This window comes from Mustela lutreola, chromosome 2, assembly GCF_030435805.1.
Source record: "Mustela lutreola isolate mMusLut2 chromosome 2, mMusLut2.pri, whole genome shotgun sequence".
NCBI classification, from domain to species: Eukaryota; Metazoa; Chordata; class Mammalia; order Carnivora; family Mustelidae; genus Mustela; species Mustela lutreola.
In genome coordinates, this window is record NC_081291.1 from 193,893,100 (window position 1) to 193,902,221 (window position 9,122).

Here is a 9,122-nt window from a genome sequence, read left to right on the forward strand (position 1 = left end):
CAGATCTTTCTGGTTCTAAAATCATAATCTAGGTGGTCTGTGAGGTCCAAACCTTAGTACAACTTCCTTTGCTACAAATATTTAAACAGTGGAGCCCAAGTGGAACATTCTAGGCTGGGTGATAGCTAAAGCTGTTTTCTAGAAAATAATCAATTAAATTGCTGTTTTATTTATTTATTATTTTTAAAGTACGTTTCACGCCCAACGTGAGTTCACACAGGGCGTGAACTCACGACCCTGAGATCAAGACCTCAGCTGAGATCAAGAGTTAGGTGCTGAATCAACTGAACCCCCAGGGGCCCCTAAATTGCTATTTTTTAAAATTATTTGCGTATTGGCTTTGACAGTCTTCACTGGCCTACATTCTCCAAGTGATTGTCTTAATTCTTCATTTCCCTGAACTGCGCCTATCAAATATGACCTAATTTTTGCAACCAGCATTTTCTGTCATCTCAATGAGCAGCTAGTCATTGTGTTCCAAGCTGACAATGATAAAAGTGAAAAATGCGGATGCATAATTGTTGAGATGGTTAAATCAAGTATACAAAAAACAAACAAACAAACAAACCTCTGAATATTGACAAAGTAAATTGGATACTTCACAGTCATGGCTAAGTCGAAACATTCTCCTCAAAGTGCACTGCGGTTTCTTGACGACATCTCAAGAGCCACTGAATTTTGAGATAGAAGTCTGAGCCCAGCATTATCATGGGTGTGTGTGTGTGTGTATGCAGAAAAATAATATATATACACACACGCAAACCCAGACATGTCCGATTATCTAGTCTATCAGTATAAAATCAAACCATAAGAATCTGTTGTGCTTGCCTATTAAGTATCACAATGGAATTGCACAATTTGGCACAATTAACTATTCTCTAAGGGCCTTCTATTGTGGGAATAACAGGGTTGTGGCAGGTCAGGTTTCTGGAACATTGTCAGAGCTAGGACAGAAGGCTTTAACAACACCTGCTGGTGCTGTGAACAAAGGCACATTGCATTTAGACGGTGGTTTTCATCACAGGGTATCCGTTAGCCTCAAAGGGGGATGCAGGGCTCCCATTCACAGCCTGGGAGAATGCTTCTCTTTTCAGAGCTGGGCATGTGACTCACCTATATTCAATGTCATCGGGACCACCCTCTTATTTCAATCCAAGAGGGCCAGAAAAAGTGATTTTCTATGTAACATCTCCGAAGCCCCTCTGCCCATGCCATTGTAAACGTGAGGGAGAGTTCCACAAAATCACATCTGGAAGGGATTGTGCAGTGTGACAGAGCCCAAAACTTCCTTTCATTTAGAAGGCTATTAGACAGTTCTTACTCAGTTAAGATAAGGACAAGCAACGACGCAAGCCAAACGGAGCTATTTAAAGGGAGTATGTAGCTGCTTCTCTAGAGAAGCCGTATTTTTAGCAGGACAGTCCTTAGAAAACACGATTATTATTTTGACAAAATAGTCTCATTTACTTTACAAGGATCTGCATGGAAGATTGACTGATTTATTAATTGAAAAAAAAAAATTTTTTTTTCCTTTGGTTTCTCATGTCTCTAAGGGCATTTCTTCAAGGCAGCTCGTGTTCCTGTGTCTAATTCCTCACCACAGTATCTGTTTCCCTCGCCTCAGAAATGTCGAAATGTCTTCCATGTATCATGGCAGTGCCATTTAAAATGGTTCGGAGCAGCCCGGTGGGAACTGGTATGATTGGTGTGGGATGTCTACACCGCAGCGTGCTGAGTTTTATACTCCTGTTGAGAAGGAGGTTGAGGGCTGAGGCGTTGCCGGTGGACTCCTGGCAGGTCCCCTTTGGCCATTTCAGTACAAACAAACAAGAGTCTGACCAGCAGTGAGGAGCCTGAATTGCTGGGAAATCCACGCAGCTGCCTAGGCTTTGTTTCACAGCGCAGAGCAAATCTCAGGAAATTTCCTCCTAAAAGACAAAGAAGGAGCACAAGGGAGTCTTAAATAAGAGGAACAGACTCTGAAAGGTGTCAGTGTAAGTGCTTTCGAACAAAAGAAAATGAAACAATGTTCACCTTAAGAATCTGAATTACCTCTTGTTTTGCTAATTGAGTGAATGGGGGGAAAAAGAGACAAGAATAAAATAAGTACCTCAGGGTACAGAAAAAATGAAGTTATGAGACCGTGAACACTGGGAGATGGGAATGAAAAGAGAAGTTTTGATTTGGTGTTCAGTAATCTGAAATTATATGCATAAAATGCTACCATTTTCAGTAAATGATGGTACTTTTGTCTTTCATTTTATGAATAGTTCTCAGAAAATTAATATTTAATGCATACATTCAATGCATATAAGTCTCTAATGTGCATGAAATGCTTCATGGCCGTGATAGGTCATTTAAGTCCCTCCTGTAATTCAGACAGACCTCAGAATTTGTACAGTAAGAGTGCTGGGCCTGATTCTGTCAAGTTTATGCTGGACTTGAAATGAATTACCTAACTTAGCTCCATGTCAGCTTTTTCATGTTAGAGAAGAGCATGGACAAAACTATATTGGGTGTCCTTTCTAGCTTTAGGGGGTGATGATTTACTACAATAAATAGCATCAGACCCAGATTTCTCTCTATCTGCCAGGCGGTATGTCTGTCTTCACTCTTCTGTTTGAAACATACCTAATCTATCAATCTGTGTAGGCTTTCTTGGATACTTCTAAACCAAATAACATTATCTGGTTTTTATTCTCACACTATCCCCTCAACCGATATGTTTCTGATGTGCCCACAATGAAAAGACTTGCAAAGTCCAAGTATGTTCAACATTGAAACTGCAAAGAAAATAACAGTATGAATGTTCCATCAATGGCAGGTCAGCTGCATCTTATTTGTACTCATTTATTTTATTTGTACTCATTTTATTTTATAAATACATCTGCAGGCCTGAATAGTTTATGGATCACGTACATGCTGGATGCATATGTATTATACTATATACTACATAATATGTTTCTCAATATAAGACAAATCAGATATAATATAGTAGCTGACGGTTTAATTTGCATACCTGACCTGAACTGATTTGGATCAATGGTTTTTTTTGAAATGTAGATAACTTAACTCTGAAAGATTAAATCATTCAAACAGCATTGAAACAGCATTCCACATCTAACAAAGCTATCTCAGTATTTTCTCTTGATTTTTTTCCCTTCCACTTTATATATTAAGAAATGGGATATATTTATAGATCCCATTTCCCACAGTTTCTCCTGTGACATATATATATATATATATATATATATATATATATATATATATATATATATATATGACACATATATGTCATATATATTTATATATTTTGTCAGGTAATAATATTTTTATTTTTATTTTAGAGTTGAGTTTCTCTAAAATAAAAATAAAAATATTATTACCTGACAAAATATATAAATAATGAAGAACCACCAAAATCTTTATGCCATCAGTAAGAACACCATTGCATCATTATTATCCTCTGTTAAGATAAAAATGTCCTATCTTGTCTACTAGAGTAAGGCTGTCAAGATATCACACCCAAGTCAGCAGCCACCCAGTGCATTATTGTACATTGTTTCAAGTTATTCCTCAATTTTTAGATTAGTCAACTTTCAAAACACATGTTTTCCCCCAAAAAACCTTTTGGAATAATTACTGTTTGGGGGTGCCAGGATGTCTCAGTGGGTTAAACTTCTACCTTTGGCTCAGGTCATGATCCCAGAGTCCTGGGATCCAGCCCTGTATTGGGCTCCCTGCTCAGAGGGGAGCTTGCTTCTGCCTCTGCCCTTCACCCTGCTTATGCTTTCTCTCTCTCACTCTCTCTCAAATACATAAAATCGTAATAAAAAAGAAGAAGAAGAAGAAGAAAAAGAAGAAGAAGAAGAATTCCATTCTTTAGGTGCGTCTGGTTAGACTTCTGGATAAATATTTGTCCAATCACTGGCACCTGTATTTTACTTCAGCAACACTGTTTAGAGTATACACTCATGAATAAGATTTCATCACCACATTTAGTGTAGGTCTTTATACAAAATAGATGCTAATAAATGTTGCTGCTGAGAAAAGCCAAAACCAAAATATTGGTTTTTGACACTGCCAAGTTTTTGTTTTCTTTTTTTCTTCTCAGTTTTTTGTCTCCTTGTATCTGGATGAGACCAGATGTAGGTAACTAGTCCTTTTTCACCGTCTGAGACTGAGTCCAGAAATTTAGCTTTATCGAAGTTTTTATCTAATCTGAAAATTACTCTGAAAATACATTATGTGTATGTTTGAGAGATTCAATCAATTTATAAAATGGCTTCCTAACAACAGTCACAAAGTTCTTTTGGAGAAGCTGAAGCTAGTGGTTAAACTGAAGAGTGTATCTATAGTCGAGAAATGGTAATGCCTACGTAGAAACCGGAAACAGTAGTGACCAACATTTTCTTCTGCAGTCATTCCTTCTTCAGTAGAACAGATTATTATCACAGAAATCTTTCATCAAATTAAAGAAGTGTTCCTGATTTAACGGTTTTAGAGAGGAGTAGATATAAATGTTGTACAAAGAGAGCTACTGAGCCCTTTCTCGCTTCCCAACCCTTAGAGGATGAATACCCAGCACTGGTGTATTACACATACACACTGACACAGATATTACTGTATTAGCTCTCGAGATGGTAGAGAGAAACATCAGGTGAAAGATGAATCAATACAGTGGTCTATTATGTTCTTTACAGGGAAATAACATGTGCTCATTATAGGTAAATGACCTAAAATGCTTTGGTGAAGAATTAGTTCTTGAGATGTTAGTGTATATTTGTCTTTTCTCTATCATTTTTTTTTTTTTTTCCTCTTCAAGCAAGTAACTAGGCATGGAAGTCTTGAGACAGAACAGAAAAAAGGAAGCTGCTTGGAATGAATTGTTCTTCCTGTTGAGGAGATGATGACAGGACTCCTGAGAGGAGAGGAGAAGAAGGAAATTGCGGATAGCAGATTTCTGTAGAGAAACTAGTGGTCAGACTGGTTTCAGTAGGAGCAGAGATTCCTGATCTAGTTGGTAATATCCTCTAGTGAGATGGTAAGCCCTCAGAAGGCTGCATCGGTATTGCTGCATGTTTGGTTGCATTAGGAGGCAGAGCCCTAGGAGTTATTACCAGCATTATAAAAAAAAAAGTTCATGCCATAAACGCAGAGGCAGCAGAATCAGAGCAGAGAAGAAATCAGCAGGGGCACCGGGTGTTGTTATCACACCATTGAAGACTGAGGGTCACCATGAGCATGGTGGGGTGGTTGCTGTTGTTTTAACACTACGTGAAGCCAAGGAAGCTTTCTTTGCACAACTGTAATTGAGAACTTGAATTGTATGTGGGTCTTTATAGTCCTAGAAAGAATAAAATAAATATGTATTAAACACTTGAGTACATAGACCAAGATTCACATCTGCTACCATACTTAATTTGCGATGAAAAATCAAGGAATTGTGCAATTTACATATTTCAGACTGGATTTAATGAGTTAAAACTAAGCTTTTAAAAAAACTGCATGGAGAAGTTGTCACTTAAACTGGAATTAGCATATAAGTTAATGGAAGCTCAACCTTAGGATCATGATGGTTTATATAAACTGAACATTCTATAAAGCTGTTCTTCTATAAAGACAATTCTTTTACTTGTCTGCATTGTGTAGCCATAGTCTTAATGTGCTTTGACAAAAACATCCATTATTTAGAGCAAAATCACAAGAAAGTTATAGGCCTCTGAAGTTTGAAATGAACTTAAAAGATGTCTAACTTGGGGCACCTGGGTGGCTCAGTTGGTTAGGCCACTGCCTTTGGCTCAGGTTGTGATCCTGGAGTCCTGGGATTGAGTCCCGCACTGGGCTCCCAGCCCTGTGGAGAGTCTGTTTCTTCCTCGGACCTTCTCCCTTCTCCCTTCTCATCTCTCTCTCTCTCTCTCTCAAATAAATAAATAAAATCTTAAAAAAAAACCAAAACCCCACATTTCTAACTCCACTGGCAACCAGTGCAGAAATATTCAGACAGTGTCCTGGATGGGTAGTTACTTTGTATCTCTTTGAACACTTTCAGGGATGGGGAGCTAGGGAGTTTAAGACCAGCAAATAAGTGGGAAAGAACTAGAGGATCCTCGCAGCACAGCTGTTTCATACCATTTCAAAGAGAAGTATTCAAGGCCTGTAGAACACGCAGAAATTGAGTCTTGCATATGTCAGATAATAGACATTTTTCATTCTAAGGATTCCCTACCTCTACATGACTTGGTTTTATTTAAGTCTTTACAACGCCCTATAGAATTGTGCTGTGCCATATATATAAATATATATTCCAGCTTAAAAATTCTTTAAGATCTCATTTTTTATAAAATGAAGTCCTCCTTCATGATTCTAAAATTAGAAATTCTGTATAGAAATAATTCAGGGGAAGGGTGTTTATATTTGACTTTCTCCTCATTTGTTGCATGCTCTTCTCATTTATTTGGGTCATTCTATTAAGTAGTTCACAAATACGTCAGCAAATTGCTATTATATTTTACGTCACTTTTAGGTCATCCTAAGATTTCACTACCTGTAATCGAAAATATCCCACATAATGTTGTTCTCATTTTCTTCTCAATGTACATGGGAGAACATGATTTCCTGTCACGGCATATGCATATAATTGGCTTAAGTACTATTATAATTGTGTGGCTAAGCTGTTGATCCGACTGGAAAGAGGTCACTGCCCTGAACCAATATTGCTATATTGTTGTTATACATGAGGGGAGCCTTGCTTGACAAGTGAGATAATTTACTGGTCGTTATACTTCCTTATACAGTCTGTTGCACTTGATTAAGATCAGTCAAGATTAACGATGGGAACAAAGAGGAGATTTGAAATGGGTCTTTTGGGCTGGTGTTGATCACAAAAGAAATGGTGAAACCAAAGTAGAGCTATGAATGGTGAGAAAATGTGTCCTGCTCTCTGCAGATAGGCAGGCAGCCACACTGGAAGAGAGGGGTGTATGAAGATGAAAGAGACTTTCAAGGCTGGAAGGCAACAGATGTTGGACCAGAGCTTGTTCTCTGAGAACAAGACTTCAAGTTTTCAGCAATTTCAGTAATTAGCTGCTGCTCATGTGTTTGTTCATTGAATTTCTGGGATTCCTATTAACTATGACATTAAAGTAACTATTTTTAAACTGATAAGAACAGATACTACACTTGATCTTAGCCAAAAGGCCGAGAAGCGATAAAAGTGACTATTTTTAAATGTCTAGAATTACCAACAGCAAGTTTGATGCCTCAATGTTTGGATATATTTTGGTATTGATTTTTACTTATGGAGAAATTCCCCCCCCCCCTTTTTTTTTCATTGTTGTGAATTTTTCTTTTTCCAGCTTCAAAGTATGTTCCTTCATAAAGATCTGTATGTCCTTCAGATAGACAATATTAAGATGTAAAAGTCTATCTCCTGTGGTATCTGTCAAAAGGTTATGTCCATGTGTTAGAAGATTGTAAATCTATAATGTCATTTTTCAAGGTTCAAATGGCTTAAAGAGCTCTTGATTACTGAATGAAATCATTCAATGACAGTTTATAACATTGAGTAGAATAGAACATGTAAGATGCCCAACACAGTGCTTGACATGAGCATTGCATGTTGTTGCCGTTGTTTTAATTATTATTATATTAATCACAAGACAACAGAACAGAGGAGAGTACTTGCATATTTAATTAGAAAGCAGCAACACATTTCATTTGCATTTCAGTAAATTATAAGAGCCATTTAAAAATAATGAAATAATGACAAGAAATGTTCATTGCTCTGTTGGAAACAGCGATATTATAGTATAAATAAATTGGCTCATGTGGCCTCATGAGCTCTGGGTTCAAAGGGAATACCATTACCACCATCTAGTCATGGAGACTTTGAAATGTATCTCTAAACTGCCTTGAGCCTACCTTTTCTCACTTACATGATGTGGAGATGCCTCTTGTGGCCATGGTGAATGAGTATAGGAGTTCGGTAAATAGTCCGTGATTCAGTCGGCTTGGCTAATGTCTTAAATTTTAGAGTTGCCAAAGTTGAGAAAAAGATTTTTTTTTAAAGATTTTATTTATTTATTTGACAGAGATCACAAGTAGGCAGAGAGTCAGGCAGAGAGAGAGAGAGAGTGGAGGAAGCGGGCTCCCCGCTGAGCAGAGAGCCCGCAGTGGGGCTCGATCCCAGGGCCCTGGGACCAGGACCAGAGCCGAAGGCAGAGACTTTAACCTACTGAGCCACCCAGGCGCCCCTAGGAAAAGAGTATTGATTGAACTCATGTTAAGAGATCATTAGACACTTTTATTGTTACTTATCATAAAGGACTAGAGAAAAATTTAAAAAAGCTAGATAAATAAAGCTAGAAATCGAGATTTGAATTTTCATTCATAACATAGAAAAAAATAAATGTATACCTGAGGACGTACTTGAGAAAGCATCCCTAAATCATTGTGAAATTCTTCATACAAACTTTCTAAGCCTTAAACAGAAATTACGTTTGAGAGTGGAGGAGCTATTCTCCTGAACCAGGGATTGGAGAGTTTCATCAACCCAAGAAAGAGGCAAGGGAGATGCCTCAGGTGCTGAAATGAGGCAGGACTACAGTTGTGGCTAAGACTCAGGATACCCAATCAAGGCTAAATTTCCAACAAACAGCAATATTTTTTTGAATGTAAGTGTACCCTATACAGTAATGGGTACATACTGAAAAAGTGCATGTGCTTTTTTGTTCCATGTGATATTTTGGACATTATATACTAAAAAAAAGTATTGAGTGATAATAGGAAATCTGAACTGAACTGGGCCTCTTGCTTTTATTTGTTTTATTATTATTATTATTTTTCTGTGTGTGTGTGTGTGTGTGTGTGCCTCGGCTGGAGCTCCTTGATACCGTGTGAGATTGTGGTGTGTCCCCAAATGATCCCTTTTCCTGCCACGTATTCAGAATAGGAGAATAGTCATTGAAACACACTCTGGAAAAAAAAGCCCTATGTTTTTTTTTTTTTCAGGAGAAAGCTAAGAGGACCAAATTGAGAAGGCTAGATCTCCAGTGTACCTTTATCTGCACTTCACAATGCATACAAGTCCTCATTGCACAAAATGCTTCATCATCCAGCCT

At 37.7% G+C, this 9,122-nt stretch overlaps 1 pseudogene; it reads right to left on the reverse strand.

The window, feature by feature from the left end:
* Window positions 1–7,107: 7,107 nt before the first annotated feature.
* LOC131826066 (U2 spliceosomal RNA) lies at window positions 7,108–7,212 on the reverse strand (annotated as a pseudogene).
* Window positions 7,213–9,122: the final 1,910 nt, after the last annotated feature.